The 16849-nt window shown below is 35.8% G+C and overlaps 1 protein-coding gene across 1 annotated transcript in view; it reads left to right on the top strand.

Moving 5' to 3' along the window:
• The first annotated feature begins 1436 nt into the window (after window positions 1-1436).
• The window catches only part of TRPM3 (transient receptor potential cation channel subfamily M member 3), an 846268-nt gene continuing 830855 nt past the window's right edge, over window positions 1437-16849 (top strand). Inside the window, exon 1 of the transcript XR_012072019.1 lies at window positions 1437-1757. The gene's annotated coding sequence lies outside the window, so the exon portion shown is untranslated. The remainder of the gene's footprint in view (window positions 1758-16849) is intronic.

The following is a 16849-nucleotide window of genomic DNA, read 5'->3' as shown; positions in this document are numbered from 1 at the left end:
CTAAGAGTGGTCCCCAGCTGACAGCTAGCAGGAAAAACAGGGCCTTCAGTTCTGCAACCACAAGGAGAGAAATTCTGCCAACAACCACATGCACTTGGAAGAAAAACTTGAGCTCCAGAAAGAAATGCAGACTGGCTGACACCTCGATTGCAGCCCTCTGAGACTCTGGGCCGAGGATCTAGCTAGGCCATTCCTGGACTCCAGACTGGGAGTTAAAAAAAAATGTCTGTTGTTTTAAGCAACTACCTTTGTGGTAACTTGTTATACAGCAATGGAAAATGAATACAATACTTAACAAGTACAAACCATGATATTCTGGAAAGAACACAGCCCTGGCACATAGGAGACATAGATTCATTCCTCATGAACCAGTGAGCATGCTGTGGGGCATTAAGGAAGTCATATACTTTTGGGGGGCATCAGTGACTTCACATGTGAAATGGTGGCCTGTTCAAGATCTCTTTAAGGTCTTGCTACTAGCACTTCCTGGCTAATATTGGCATTAATTGCTATAGGATTATGAACCATATCAAATATACTGCACATTATCATCAAATATTTTAATCTGGCCCATCATTTGTTTTATTTATTTAGTTTTGTCATTATCATCCTACCCCCACCAAAAAAAAGTCCTTTAAAATCAGCACCTTCAGATTTTGATTTAGGAAGGCAGGAAGAGGTCTAAGTTCAGAAAGGTGCTTAAAAAATTGTGTGATGATCATTATTACCTTTCAGAAATTTCATTGTAAAATTGAGAAACAAGACAACTAAAGTCAAAAAAGAGGAAATGGGAATTTTACTTTCTGAGACATTTTCAGGAATGTGAAAGATGGGTCAGATGTGATTCCTGTCTCTACTTCTGGAGCACTGCACAATGTAGGAAAACAGCAAACTTTTAGCATTTCTCGAGAGAACTGTGCACATTCCCCAGGTGAGACCCTTATGTCAGAAGGAAGCGCCCTCTCATCACCATCAGGATGCTGGTGGGTTCAGCAGGTTCATCTTGTGTGCACTCACTCTTGCATAAAAGAGAAAGTGAACAATGATGGACCTACCGATCATTTTATTGTACTTTGACACTATTATGAAGCATCATAGTTCATATTTATATTTAGTGTAAGTAATGAGCCTTGGTGAGGCAGTCTCAAGCTGTGCAGGGTAAATGGTATATTCCCTCCCGATCCCACAAGGCGCTGTAAACAAAGGAGAGTTTTGCTATAAATAGGACCTGGGTCAGGAAACGTTTTGTGCAAGTATTAATAATCAATGCACTACACAGAGAGTGTAAGGTGAGAGCCCGAGTCATTATCATCCAGTTAGGAAAACCGATGAAATTCTAAGGAAATGAAGAAATGATTTCCTTTGCTCTAGGTGGCTGTTGGTGTGCCTGGATGAATTCAGTTTCCCCTCTGCACTGATTCAGCTCCTCCGTGGGCACAGGAGTGCTGGGACTGACTCCTAGAGTCAACCCTTGGAGCACGGGAATTAGCCGTCATTTGCAAACTCACCAGGCGACTGGAGGCAAAGCCAGAAGACAGAGCCACCCAAAGCCAATCAGCTGCCACAACCTGTGGCAGGCTCCCGGCCCCGGTGCTCCTGCGGCCCCTCAGTTCCTCTCCTCAGCGCACCAGCCAGGGCTGCCGTTCTCCTGCACCTGTCACACCTCCCGGTTTTAGCAGAAGGAAATGAGGAGACAGCTGGAGTCATAGTTCCTCTGTTTGAAGGTGGCCCAGATGAAAAACAAACAAACAAATCTGGTGAGTTTCATGTTTCTTTTAAGTGTACAGAAATGCAGCTGCTAAGTGATGTAGGAGATCAAAGGAGCCTTTTAAATTGAAGACACCAAAGTGTTCTTCCTGGCTTGATCCTTGGTGGAGATTTGTTAGAAAACTTTAGAAGGAAGTTGCAGAAAAGGATTAGATGTATTAAACTCGTCTGAATTGTGAAAAGTTCTCTGTAAAGCTCATTAAGTGTCCTCATTGCTGATCTTGTGGAGAATGTGATAGTGCAGGCAGCCCTGAAGTGATATTTCTATTTCGGGTGCAAAGAGTCAAGGGTGCAGTTGAAAGTATTTATTTAATAGAATGGTAAAGTGATATGACTGATTGCCTATTAACTATCAATTTGTTAGAGAGAAACAGAGATACATTCTAAAGCATTAAGTAATTACAGTACTTTGCATGAAATGAAGATTAATCTTACTTCTGAAGTTTGAAATTACATCTTAAAATATAAAGACATTGTGTCAGTCAAATAAATGGCATATTCTTTTCTACATCCATTGCAATACTTTAAAATATTTTAAATAGCTTAGGCATCAGTGATTGGGGCAAAAAAATGTGTAATTATTATTTTCTATCAGTGCCTTAGCAGTTGTTAATTGTCTTGAAATTATTTATTCATAAAGGAATGTGAAATTATGTGTCACTGTAGATTGCAATGGAAAAAGTAAGTGATAGTATTTGCATATTCAAATTTTCTGAACATAAAAATCATAAACATATTTTTTAAAGTTACAGTTTCAATTTTATTTTGACCAGAGTTGATTAAATGGCTGGTTTGTGAATGGTTTGTACTTGAAGGTCATTTTTATTTAATTTGACGTCCTTCAAATGACTTCTTTATCCATCTCACTTCTCTATTTAGCAGCAGAAAATTTTAAAATATGCTATATGTGTAGAACTAATATGGCAGATGTGTCTTGTAATATATTTTGGTGGTGGTTGTTGATGATGTAGGTATGCGTGAAAAAAATCCATCTTGATTATTCTGAGTTTTTTCTTTTCTATTTGTTATCCAAACTCAATTAGTTGCCTTTGGTTAACTTTTTTTTCTGGTTAAAATAATATATTTAAAAATTAATTTCCACCTAGAATTGTTGTATTCCACAAACTTGAGAACTATTTAATAACTAGTTATTTTGATCAAGTTTGAATCTTTTTTGTCAGCTTTAAGCGGCTTGCTGAGGAGGGGGAAAGAGAAAGTGAGTGTGGAAGAAGCTCTTGAATTAAATAATGTATAAAGGTTAAACATCAAACACTTGTGACTGTCATCATCATAATTCTAAACCACAGTTGACCATGGATATTGATCTCTTCCTCCAATAAATCCTAACCTCCTTGATGTAATTTTTCTTCCGTTGACCTGATTTTCATTTTCTTAGCCTCTGAGGTGCTAGCTCCATAAAAGGTAGGTTTGAGAACAGGATCCCCCCAAAGGTAGGTTTTTATTTCGTATTCATACCTGACAGCTTACGAGGTGAATTCCAAATGAGGTCCTTGTTGGAGTATAGTTTCAAGGTGGTCTTTTCAAAGTATTGAGCTGCAGCATTGGTTGTTTCTTCAACAGAAGGCAAGTGAATATGTGTACATATCTAATTGCAAGAGAAACTCTAGTTTTTAAACTATGTATGTAGAATTTCTGGAAATAAAACTTTAAAAACAGTTTATAGGTATTCATCAAAAAGCCATTTTACTTGTTTCCCCTCAGATTTGATGATTAATTCACAAACAGTTTAACTTGGTGATTCGAATGTGATTTGACTGTTGGAAGGAAAGTGTGATTGTCCATCTTTTGCCTACTATGTAAAATACCACCATGTTTCTTCTTTCATTATACAATGGTGCATTTTTAAGTTTTTGTCTTTTAATTTACATTTATAAAATAAAGCCATCCAACTTGTAAAATAAAGCCCCTAGTATTTGTAAATTAATTTCATTAGACATTGACTAGGGTATGTGTTTTACAAAGTACGTTGGATTTGGAAACTTAAGGTATTTCTTAATTCAAAGTAGAATGCATGTTACTTTTGGAAAAATATTTTAAAGATGGTATATGTTCACTGTAGTTAAATTAGAAGACATAGAGAAGTACAAAAATGGTTATAAAAAACAGTCAATCTCAATAGGCAGAGACAACTATTAAATATTATGGTGTATTTATTAGTATGAAGCATGCATATTTTTAAAAGTGGAATCATACTGTGTACAAACTATATTCTGCTTTTTCCCATAAAACATTAATTATTTTCAAGCCCTCTTGGCTATTTTTAAGTACCTATGTAATATTCTATTAAATGGATAAGCCATAATTCTTTAAAATATTCCTTTGTTGACATTTAAATATTCATTTTAAAGTAAATAGATACAACAGGATTTGCTTGGTACAATGCAATATTGAAAACACTGGCTCTTCCCTATTCCACAAATGTGTTTTCACTTCTCAAAATGGAATATTTCATTTGGAAATGGATATACAAGGCTCTTTTGGTGATTACTACACCTTCATTTTAATTTTAATGATAAACATTGAAAACACCTATTATAGCTAATATTGACTGACTACTATGAAGGTTCATTTAAAAGACTTAATTGGCTATAAATACATCAAGGGAACACTTTGTAAAGAGTCTCCTTTACAAATCATTTAGAACACTTTTCTCCCTGGAGGGTGCCATTATACTTGCATACTTGCAAGCAAGTAGGATATTTGTCTTTATTAAAATTCTCAAGGTACTTCTGACACTATTACCTCTAATACAGTAATAATAGTGTCAGCTGAGGTCTGTTGTTTTAGGTGGGTTATAAAATCAGTAGAGGGTGATGGAGTTTTAAAAACTAATCAGCTACTAGCTTAAAGTAGCATTTTGATTAGCAGTCCCTGACTTAACAGTTTCCCACCTTACACTGAAATTCTTAGGAAGACATTTTGAAAGATGAATTCATTATACTCTTAAAGACCAGCACTGACAGATAACCTATTGCCAGTATCTACGAGAAATGTCACTGGCCTATAAAATATCAGTAACAAGAGGTTCAGTGTGACCAGAAAATAGGAAGAAATCCACTTTATATTTTTCTTATGTTTGGCTCCTAATTCACAGATTCACTATCCATCTACCAAATAGGGAACAGGGCCTTCACCTCTTTACTGGGTGCTGCTTTTTAGAAAGCTGAAGTACTCTGTCCATGTATCTCCCAGATACTAGTTTTTCTCTTTCTGAAACTGTCAGAGATGGCAGACCACATGAGCAACTGTGGAGAAAGAGGATGGAACGTTGACAATGGTGATGGTGCCCTGCATTCCTAAGTAAAGCTTTGCAGGCAGGCTGAGAGACTGGGAGGAGCCCAGGAGCAGTACCTGTGGAGTTGAGGATTTTAACATATTCCGTCTCTTTGGTCAGGGCTACCTGAAACGGGCAGTGCAATTTGTGCACTGCCCCAAATGAACAGGGCAGATGGAGGCTGTCTCAAAAAGAAATAGTGAGTTTTTGAAATTGTACAGTGTGTGTGTGTGTGTGTGTGTGTTTCACACGAAGTCCCTGCTTGTCCTAGTGGTGGCTTTTTCTTTACAGTATCAGAAACCCAGACTGTGTAGGTAGAAGAAATACCAACGCCAGTAGAACCATGGTGTAAATACAACTAGACCCTGGAAATTGGGATGGGAGCTGTGCAAATCGGTCTACTTCTCAGCAGCAGAACTGAGAAAGGGATGTGACTAGTGCCCAACTGTACCAAAAGTGAGGGCAAAGGAAATTCTCCTTGCCTCCTTGTCTGTTGGCAAACACCTGGCTTATTCTTTTGTTTTGAAATCGAGTGTAATTCTGTTAGATAACAGATGTATTTTAAAAATATTGGAAGAAAGATAATATGGCAGTCCTCAGGATGGTGCGTTTATGGGTTTGTGAGTGATTTTTATTTTACTTAAAAATAATCTATATGTAATATTTTAATAATCAGAAAAATGAAGAGTATCCTTAACTAAGAAAAGAAAAACAACTAAAATAAGTTTTATATTCATTTGTGTGTCAACAATATAATTTTAGGATCTTTCTTGCCTCTCTTTTTGTTTTTTCTTAATCAGTAAAGGTATCTAATAAGATGTCAATAGTTTTATTTTCCTTTTGAATTGAAGTCTCAGAGACAGTCACCTTTGAGTTTATCACACACAGGTTGGTTAGGTATTGTGGTAAAGAGATGAGGATTGCTTAATCACCCAGATTTCTCCCTTCCTGGGGTAGCCACACCAAAAACCACACCTGAAACAACTCTTATAATCTCAACAACTTTCCCCCTTGTTCTGGTTTAGAGAATATCGGAGTGTACTGGGCAACCAAGGTTATGTGATCTGGTGGGCCAGATCCGATTAATGTTTTAATTGTGTTTTCAAGATGTAACACACCCAGGGAGATTTGTTCCAGATGGATGCAGTACAAAATGAAAAATAAAATAAAACCCCCTCCAAGCACAATATTATTCTGAATATTTCTTTGAGGCATCAGCAGGTTTTAAATCACTGGAAGATGAGCTGAAGGCATTCTCTACATTATTGTGCTTGTCCCAGTAATTTAAAATAATGTTTAGTCTTAAAGGCTTTTCAGTGTAGCCCTGTTCTCTACCTGTCATTGCTAATCTCACCCATTTTATTTTTTTAAAAAGTATCAGAAAAAAGTATATGACAAGTCATAACATGAGTAATTATGATTCCTAAAAGTATTCTTACTGTGTAAAAATTTCTGTTTGTGTTTGTATGTTTATATGCATACTTTAAAAGGTCAAAGACAATACAGAAGCTTTGTTTTTAGAGAATGCTACATGTGAAATGTATATATAATAGAGCAAACCATTATATAAAAACTTTGATACATTTGACTTTTTTGTATAAACACACAAGTTGTTAGGATATTTGGAAATATAAAATCAGAATTTATTTATGTGGTAATTTCTGACAGTTATTAGATTCCTTATTTAATACATACCCTATAAATAAATATTAACAATATTTGAAATGGCTCTAGGAATCTGTAAACAAAAGCAAATTTAGGGAGAAGATATTTTTGAAAGTAAGTTAATTTAAATTGGGTAAAGATCTCACACACACACATTAGGCTTTCAAGCCGACTAGTTTCATCTTGGTGCTCTTAGTTTAATAACTAGTTCTTACAGATGAAAACTAAGGAAATATCTTTGCATATTAAGATGATATTCCACATCTGATGCCATTTTGGCTTATTGTTGGAGACTCTCAAGGTTTATCTCCAAGGTATTTTAATTGTGAAAACACAATGAAAACCCTAGGGTTTTACTTCTCTTTGATTTTGCAATAAATTTGCCTTATCTCTTTGGATTTAAGTAGCCTTAGAAAAGTTAAATCATTCTTAAACTTTCTCTTACAATTTAAAAAAAAGAATGTATTATAATCAGGAGCATTAGATGTTTAAGGAACAAAACTTGTTAAATCAGTTACCCAGAGTGCAGAAAACTGTACTGAGTATGGATTTAAGGGATTTGGTCTTTGTCCTGGATCAGATCATGGGAAAATTTGTACACACGTACAAGATGAAAACTTAAGAAAGTTACTAAATGATATGTTTCAAATACGCACACTAATAAACCTCAGACAGTTTATAACAGGCCTCTATGTTATAACCTTAAGCTCTATTTTTAGGTAAATCAGTGAAGCAGTTTGCCAAGAAATTCTTCCTACTAGAGATTCCATAATTTCTAAAACAAAAGAAATAGTGTAAACCCATTTCAAATGTTTAGGCCATGATCACTACCATTGAGGCTTTGTTCTCAATCTAGATTTCTATATGAAGTTAAAATCATGTAAAAATAACAAATAGCATGAGCATCTTTTTGCTAAATGCTATAACTGTTTGAGCCTAGTGGGAGTAGTTGCCTTTATTTTTTAAAAGCAAATTACATTAGGAGAATGAGTTGTTGACAGTGGCCTGGAGTAAGTGTGGAAAGCCAGGAATCTGTACAGCCTGAGCACTAGCATACAATGGTTTTGGTAGCACATTCATTCCTTATAGAAAGGCGAAAGATTTATATGGTCTGAAGAGAAACCAGAGTATACTTTTGCTCCTTATAGACACAGGTGTCTTGGCGTGCTGTTTGTCTGTTTTGAAGTTCCAGAGCATCTCTTTGAAAGCAAAATTTACAGATATATTGCTATCCAAAGAGCAAATATTTGATGGTGAAGATGATTCAGAAAGCTAATAGAATAGGAACTGTTTTAAGTTGTCCTTTCAGTCTGAATTCAGTTGCTAAAATAGTAATGTAGTTTGGTTTTAGTACAGGAAAATAAAGCATATGCCAAGGATATCTTTTTCTTTTAATAAGTCTCCAAAGAACTGGAGAAAAGTTCCTGACTTGCATACTTAAAAGGATATGTATGTGTAGAACCTTAGATTATGTATAGATTTGAGTTGGAAATTTTGGGGGAAACTGGCAAAATTATTTTCTCATTCCTTGTATTCTTTGTAGGTCAATTCCATTTCTGTTAGTTTCTTTGGATGCAGTAGATGTGTGCTAAAATTCACTAGTGAAGCCTTTTTCTGTAAGCATTGGGAGACCTTGCCAGTTCTACCTTGACAGTTTGGCGAATGTGAAGATCAACAGTGTTGCAGAGAGGCTAAAATTTCACAGGCAGACTGTTTTCTGGGTGCCATTTGATCTGGTGGTGTTTGAAGAGAAAATGTCTTTGAGATTATTATTTATAGCAAACATTGTTGGATAGGTGTTGCATAATCTACCAAACTGTGGCTACTGTTTTATCCAAATCGTTTCTCACCATTTGTCTGCCGTGACTTTACCTTTTCTAGAATTTATACCAAATTGGAAAGTTGAAATTAAATATGGGGTTGAACCATCCTTTCACTTTTTAAAAAGATGGCTAATTTTGTTAGTAACTTATGTAGACCCCCTTCTGCTCACATTTCATTTTACAGCTCGTCTCTATCAGTGTTTATCAAAGTGGGAGCAAAATAATAGTTGCTGGAGGTGAGACCCTAGGATCTACCTTTTCAACAGGCATCTTGAGGTAAACTTTGAGAATCATTGCTTTAGGTGTTTCAGGAGTCATCTCTTTGTGCTTCACATCCTTTGAAAGGAAATGAAATACATCTCCCTACCACTCCTCCTCCCCATGCAGTAGATTTTTTTTTTAATTTGGAATTTTGGCAGAGTTTCATGTTAAAGAAATTAACCTGGATGGCTAAGATTGGATTGTCAAGGAGTTTAGTTTATCCAATGCACCCAAGTTAACACAGAGCTGACATGTAATAAGTATGACTGGTCTAATAATCGTAAATGATGAATGTAGGTATAATAGCTGTGGAGGGAAATTTTTAGGACATTTCCTGAGTTTTAAAAATAAGAAGTCATCAGTTCTTCAATATTATTGTCAGTTTGTCATTACTGTCATCATTAGCAATGGCAGTTTGAAACACTGTGCATTTTAAAGTTGAGCTAAGAGGTCTAAATGGTTTCCAGACTGTAGAGAAGATCTTGACCTAGAGCTGATGATTTATAGCAAAGAAATATTCATCTGAAAATAAGTCAATGCTAAAATTTAATAATATAAGATTCAGTCATTTGTACTTATGTTGATGTTTTTCAACTAAAATTTTGGCTCTTCACAAGCCAAAAGAATGGTTAAATATATTGACACCCAAAAGTAAACACATCATCTTGATATTCTACTGAAAAAAATAAAATAAGATAAATAACAGGTAGGGGGAGAGTCATAAGCTAATAAAATCTATTGATTTGAGACTTTAAAAATATGTAAATTTATGAATAAAGTGTACTACATGAATTAAGTCATCTGTATGTAGAGAATTGAATACTTTGCAAGGGAAACAGTATTTAATAGTGTTCTGGGAAGGCACAGAAAGCAAATTGTTATGATCTTTAAGTTTCTAACATCAAGTAGCTCACAACTATTAGTAACTCCACAATAGCAACATGATATGCTGAATACCATTGGCACACAAATGTTAGAAGAGAAGATAGGCAGAGTTCTAAACTTTGCCTGGGGAGATTCTGGAAGGTTTGTCAGAACAGATGACCCTCAAGCTGCTTACAGATACTGTGTACTCAAGAAATGTTTCATAACGTCATTGTTGTTAATCCTCATGACAACTGACCTTGGAATCAGGTATTTTTTAGATTTTTTTTTCACTGGGTTTAGTTTAACTTTGGTCTGTGGCTTTGGATATCTAGGTTTTCTCACTTTCTTTCTGTCTATGAATACTATAGAAGTAGCAGTGAAACCATTTGGGGCTTTGATAAAATGTCTCTAGCAATGCTATTTAACATGCATGTAAGTTTTAAAAATTCAGGACCTTTTAAGCAAAAACTTCAGATGATGTTCAAGAGTGTTGAGTTGTAGTTTTTGCAAATGGGAATGGATGTCACTGAAGTACATCTATTGTACTTAAAGGGTTTGAGATTTTTTGAAAAGTCAAATAGACAACGGAGTGGTTGCTGATAATATTATATGTCCTTTTCAGGAAAGCTGATGGTATGGAGGGGGCTGGTTGGTTGGGTTCTTTTTAATTATTTCCCTCATGGCTGTTTTTCCTTCAGTACCTAGAAAGGAAATAAATTAAAAAACAGAGTCATAAGCAGGGGAAATGTTAAGTAAAGTCTTACATTTTAAGTGAGTAACCTAAGTGAGGTGGTGAGGTACTTAGACTTAAATGCTCATTGAGGAGAAACTTGGTTAAGAATGAGAGACAGGTTGAAGCCAATTGATACTAATCCACACTGAAAGTTTAGGACAACTTCCTGGAAGACCATTTCCCTATAAGCTAAGAAAACCTCAGAGTGTGTGGTTAAAGGAAACCTTATGTACCAATGAGAAATGTATTAAACTTCCTTATTTAAAATTTTTAAAATTTAATTTTTTATTGAAGTATATTTGATTTACAATATTATAGTTTCAGGTGTACAACATAGTGATTCAATGTTTTTATAGTTTATACTCCATTTAAAGTTATAAAATATTGCCAATATTTCCAGTGCTATACAATATATCCTTACAGCTTATTTATTTTATACATAGTAGTTTGTACTTCTTAATCCCCTACCACTATATTGCCCCTCCCCTTTTCCCTCTCCCCACTGTTGACTACTAGTTTGTTCCCTGTATCTGTGAGTCTGTTTCTGTTTTGTTATATTCATTTGTTTTACTTTTTAGATTCCACATATAAGTGATGCCATACGTTACATGCCTTTCTCTGTTTGACCTGTTTCACAAAGCAGAATACTCTCTAGGATCATCCATGTTGTTGCATATGGCAGAATTTCATTCTTTTTATGACTGAGTAGTATTCCATTGCATACTTATACCACATCTTCTTTATCCATTCATCAGTTGATGGGCGATTAGATTACTTTCATATCTTGGTTATTGTAAATAATGCTACTATGAACATTGAGTTGCATAATGCTACTATGAACATTTAGTTGCATATCTTTTCAAATTAGTGTTTTCATTTTCTTTGGATATATAACTAGGAGTAGAATTGCTGGATCACAAGGTAGAGCTTATTTTTAGTTTTTTGAGGAACTTCCATACTGTTTTTCATTGTAGCTGCACCAATTTACATTCCCACCAACAGCATACTAAGGTTCCCTTTTCTCTACATCCTTGTCAACATGTATTATTTGTAGATTTTTTGATGATAGCCATTTTGACAGGTGTGAGGTGATATCTTATTATGGTTTTGATTTGCATTTTTCTGATTAAACTTCTTTAAAAATCTAGTACCAATTTTAAAATAGTGCTTATTTAATGAAAAATTTTGTTTTAATTTGCCAATTTTTACATTATAACAAGTAAAAAAAGCATCCTTTTATGAGGAAGATGTGAGTAGAGTCTCCCACATTTGTGACAGGCTGCTTACCATGTGACTTGAATTATATGATGGAGGCAACCTTGCCTAATGATGGTATTTTAAAATTGAAAGTTTAATTTCAGCTCAAGTTGAGGTAGGAACTTTTAAAAAATGGTAAATACTAAACAACACAATAGAGATGTGACGGGAAATACCATCTTACTTTTTCTTAAAAGATACTGTATGAAGCATGTGGTTAAAAAGACCATAGAAATCTCTGAAAAGCAAAAGCTACAAAATAGTCCTTTAATTGGCAAAATCTCTTTCACTTATGAGATCTTTCTTATTAAATATAAAGCACAGAATATTGAGAAAAATTAAATATCTTTCTCGAAAGATAAGTGAGTAAGAACATGGTCAAAGCATTGCATGTGACATTTATCAAGCTTCAGAAGAAAAAAGAGATTGTCAGTTCCTTATCAGTCATTGGGACAATACTTTCTGTATTTATTAAGTCAGTGATATGCAGCACACAAAACCACAAAAGCAGGCTGATGTTCTCAAGGCAAAAAAAGATGTCTAATATTTTAGCAAGAAATGAGAAACTCTGTGGTTGCTCTATTTCTTTGCTTGACCTTTGTGGCTGTTACTACTTTTAGTGCCTTTTCCCCATCTACATTACTTTTAGCATTAAGAATGAAATTTCTCATCAGCCAGACATATCATCAGAATCTATAGATAAAATTATTGCTTTGGCATTATGCTTAACAGAAACTGAGTTTCCTATAACTGACATAAAGGTAGTAAAGGTAGTATGAGCAAAAGCAAAATATATCCTTTTAAGTGTGATTCTTTTCATCTATCTTTAGCCATCCATAAAAGTCACACAATCCTATTTTCATTCACCTCATTATTAGAATTCCCTTACAGAAGAGCTGACAGCTCATGATGAATTGAGTGGTGCCATTTGGGCATCTTGTGGAAAAATCTCTTTTGAGAGATGAGCAGCCAAATGTCACCTTGCAACTTCCGATATATTAATAATGATTTGCAGAGAATGATAAGGTATACTAGTCTGGTTTTGTATCCTTCTCCTTTGTGTTTGCGTTCAGACCATCCTCCCACCATTTGTACAATTTAGCCTCCTCGTTACCTCCTCCCACCTACGCTGACTTCCAAACTTATTCAGGTGGCTGAAGACCTGGATATTGGGGGTTCTTTGTGACACAGCACAGTAATGATCAAAAAAACTTAGAATTTTAAAACCTACATTTGGAACTGAATCACACATTATCTCATATGAGATTTTATTGTAAACAAGTGGTAGCAGCAACCAAAGGTTGAAGAAAACTTCTAAGAGATTGACTTAGTAATGTTTTGCTCATTAACACTTTATTTCCCTTTGAAAATTGAGAGAAAAATATTTTGGTTGAAAAATACCCTATCCCTTCTTGTCAATACCAGTGTTTTGAACTATCTTTTGAAAAACGTTATGCTAAGATCAGTGTGTCAACCTTGTATTAGAATCACATGAACAATTTTTTAAAAATCACATCAGTACCTGGGGTCCAACCCAGATGGATTTATTGTGAATTCTTGAGTGTTTTGATCTGGCATTAATAATTTTAAAAGTTTTCTTTCCAGGTGATGCCAGGTGCACAGCCAAGGCTGCAGATATCATGCCCAGCAGGACTATAGGCAGACATTGGGTGAGATTCTGTGCACACTTTGTGATAAGCAGGTCATCTGTTACTGTTACCCAGTGTGCTCTGCTTGATTGCAGCAACAATTCCAGCCAATCAGCTGCTACAACCTATCTCCCCTCAAAGATGTGTATATTCAACTTCTGTATCACATAGGCCAATCTGTTCTTCTGCTTTCTATTGGCTCCTCATGTGCTTTAATTCCTTTAATACCTGGTTACAGTTCACTCATCTTTAGAGTAGGTAACATTGTCTAGTGAACAGAACATAAACAGTGAAGTCAGGTAGACTTGGTTAAAATTCTAACAGCCATTTACATATATACTTGGCTTTTTGAACTTTTGTTTCCGCAACTGTACGTTGTGAGTTGTTTTGTCAGTTACCACATGTAAACAGTGCCTGCTGCTCCTTGCTGTTGCTGTTCACACCTTAGATCCACTTCTCTCTTCTGTATAACATTAATGAATACTAGTAGTTACAGTTGTTTTGCAGATGAGTTTGCTCCATGTCGTTGTGGTCTGGGTCTATAGCTAGGTTTCACATATAGTTTGTCAGGCATTCTGTCTTCCTTTTCTTGGTCATTCCGAATCTTCTTTTCATTGCTCCTGACCCAGATCTTAAATATATATCAGCCTTTATCAGCTCCCTGTATAGTAGTTGTGTTCTAAATATTGATGACAGACTGTCCTTTTCTGATTTCAAAATGCCATAGACTTCCTAACGTAGACATTGAAAACATTATATAGAATCAAGTCTTTAGTAGTTTGATTAATAAACTATGTAGAGTTAGATTAAAGGCATTTTGAAATATGATGTTTTGAAATATTTGTTTAATCCTAAGTAGAATCACCATTTTAAACTAACATGAAGGCATAATGGTATTTCCATGAAAAATACATTTTTTCATTAATTATCAGGGGCTGTATAATTGTATAAATGCATGCACAAAATCAGAGCCTGCCAAGAATTATTACCAGACAGTTTTCATTTATGACTTCTTCCTAATGTAAAACCAGTTACTTTGTACTTTTTTTTTTCTTTGAGCTCAAATATAGCTTTGATTATGTCTAGGGGCTGTGTCTTGTGGTCCTGTAAGCTCTCATACTGTGATGCTAAGAGCAGATGGAAAAAGGTGTTACAAAACCTACAGTGTAGTCTTGCAAATAGGTGTAAAGAATCAACCTAAAATTTCATAGGCATCTACTTCTGATGGCTGTACCTGTGTGGTTGTTGCAAACAATTTTCTAATGTAACTAGCATTCCTTCTTTGGAGTTTATCTTTATTTCTTTAAGGTTTCAAGTCTGGTTCCATAATGGTTTATTTGGTGTCCTGCCTTTGAAACTGGAGTCGACAAGAAGGCTGCTCATAAAGCTGAGAGTAGGAAGGGAAACCCAAGAGTTTGAATAAAGGCTGAAGGTATTCTGTGCATGCTTAGGCCAAAGATGAGGCACTACAGTGTACTGGGGAGGAAAGCCAGGAACACAAACTATATGCTCAAAAATCAGTTTATTGAGAACACAAACTCCTGAATGAATGAATAGAGCCCCGACTATGTGCCATCACCACCACTGATTCTTACATCTATAGCACCCTATCTGGTAGACATCTGAACATCTTCCTCCAACCAGTGCTGTCTTTAGGTAATTCACGTTCTAAATTTCCTTTTAATTGATGCTTCAAGTGAAGCAGGTACATTGTTCAAGAATTTTTTTAAATTTTATTTCCTTCTGTTATTGATATATACCATAGCTTTGAACTGTCAGTTTGAAATAAAATTTATAAATCAAAAAATGGTATTTTAATTATTCTTCATAAAAGTTAGTCAGTGCAAAGTAAGAGTGGCACTTTTGTCTTCAGGTTCTAGAAATGTGTGGTTTTTGTGGTGTTCCCCCACTTCATGCAGGGTTACTAAGTAAGTTAGTACAGATTTTGCACTATACAACTCTAGGGATTGTATAAGGGATTTCATTCTACCATTATCAAAGTGAATGGCAACCCTTCAGTTGTACAGCGTGTAACTTGGACAGCTATACCTGGTGGCCTAGCATATGTTACCTACTCTTCTCAGGCAATACTTATAGTTCATGAAATACAGTTATAATGAGTATTTGCATGAACCTTTTTAAAAAATCAAATACCACACCAGAGTGATATGTACAGTTGCTATTAGGAGAAGCATTAACTGGATAGGCATTCCCAATACTTGTCTCTCTCATTCCTAGTTAACTATGTTAGATGACCTAAGACCTTTCATTGAGGACCAGTTCTTGACTTGGCTTTCTGCCTCATGTTCTGCTATTTTGCATTAGCCAATTTTAGTCACTTACCTGAAGTACAGGACTTCAGGGTGACTATTTTAATTTGCCATTCTCTAGGGAAATGTATCTCCAGTTTGCCTGATATTAGGAATAACTAAGACAGTGTCTGTAGATAAACTGTAAGTACAGATTACTAATCTCCTTTTTATGTTTATAGAATCAGAAATTCTAAGGTAGTGCCTGAGGATTTTTGTATCTGCTCTGGAGTATTATATTTATTATGATGCAGTTTCCTTATCATCAGACATTGTTCTAGCAGAGCATCTTGCACAAAACATCTCTACTACCAAAGCCCATAACTAAAATCAAATGTAGTATCCCAGGAGCTTCTTACAGCGTCCTCAAATGTACACATTCAGTGAAGATCCTCCCGGTGGCTGTTGCAAATTAGTCCATTGCATAATGTTCTTAACTCCATTCTATTTGAGTTAGAGCTGTTCAAAAACATATTTCAACTAATAAAGAGATCACTAACCAATGTGCAACTGTACACCACCCATCAAAGGCAGGGAGGCATGCTCTGCTGGAGCCAGAAGGGAGTCATGTGCATGATTAAGAAAACTTTGAAATTCTGCCACCCTGCTCAGGCTCCAGAGTACTTGCCTACAAACCACTTCATAGAAACCATACAACACCCTCCAAATGGGAATGACTACACTTGCCACTGTTGGGGGAGCTGATAGTCCGAGAGACTAACTCAATTTCCCCAAGACACCCAGCTAGCCAGAGGCACAGCCAGAGCACACTTCTGCTTCTCTGGGATTCCAGCTTGATGGTGTTTTTTGACAATACCACAGCTCCTCTCTATAGCAGTGTGTGCTTGTGTATGTATGTTAGGAGGAGGTGTGTATTCTGACTGATCATCATCTGGTTATGGACAAGACGAATGTGCTGGCGAGAGTGTGTGGCCTGGGGCAATGTGTGTGCAAGTTGTGCTGACTTGTAGGGTCGTGTAGGACCATTATGGATCTGAAGTTGCTTTCCTAGTATCATTATCTCATCTGGGGGCCCATTTTCCTCTGGTGAAAATGAAGAAACTCCAAACTAAGATATACTAACTTTGGTTTGAACTTCTCAGCTTCCTTTTCTGCCTGCCTCCACTTTGGCCACCAGTGCTGCTAAATGTTCTCTCCACACACAGAAGACTTATGCTCCTGCAGTGCATGCCTCTGAGGAGCCCTGATCTTTAGGGAGGTGG

This window comes from Vicugna pacos, chromosome 4 (assembly GCF_048564905.1).
Source record: "Vicugna pacos chromosome 4, VicPac4, whole genome shotgun sequence".
Classification (NCBI taxonomy): Eukaryota; Metazoa; Chordata; class Mammalia; order Artiodactyla; family Camelidae; genus Vicugna; species Vicugna pacos.
This window is presented reverse-complemented; position numbering and strand designations above follow the sequence as displayed.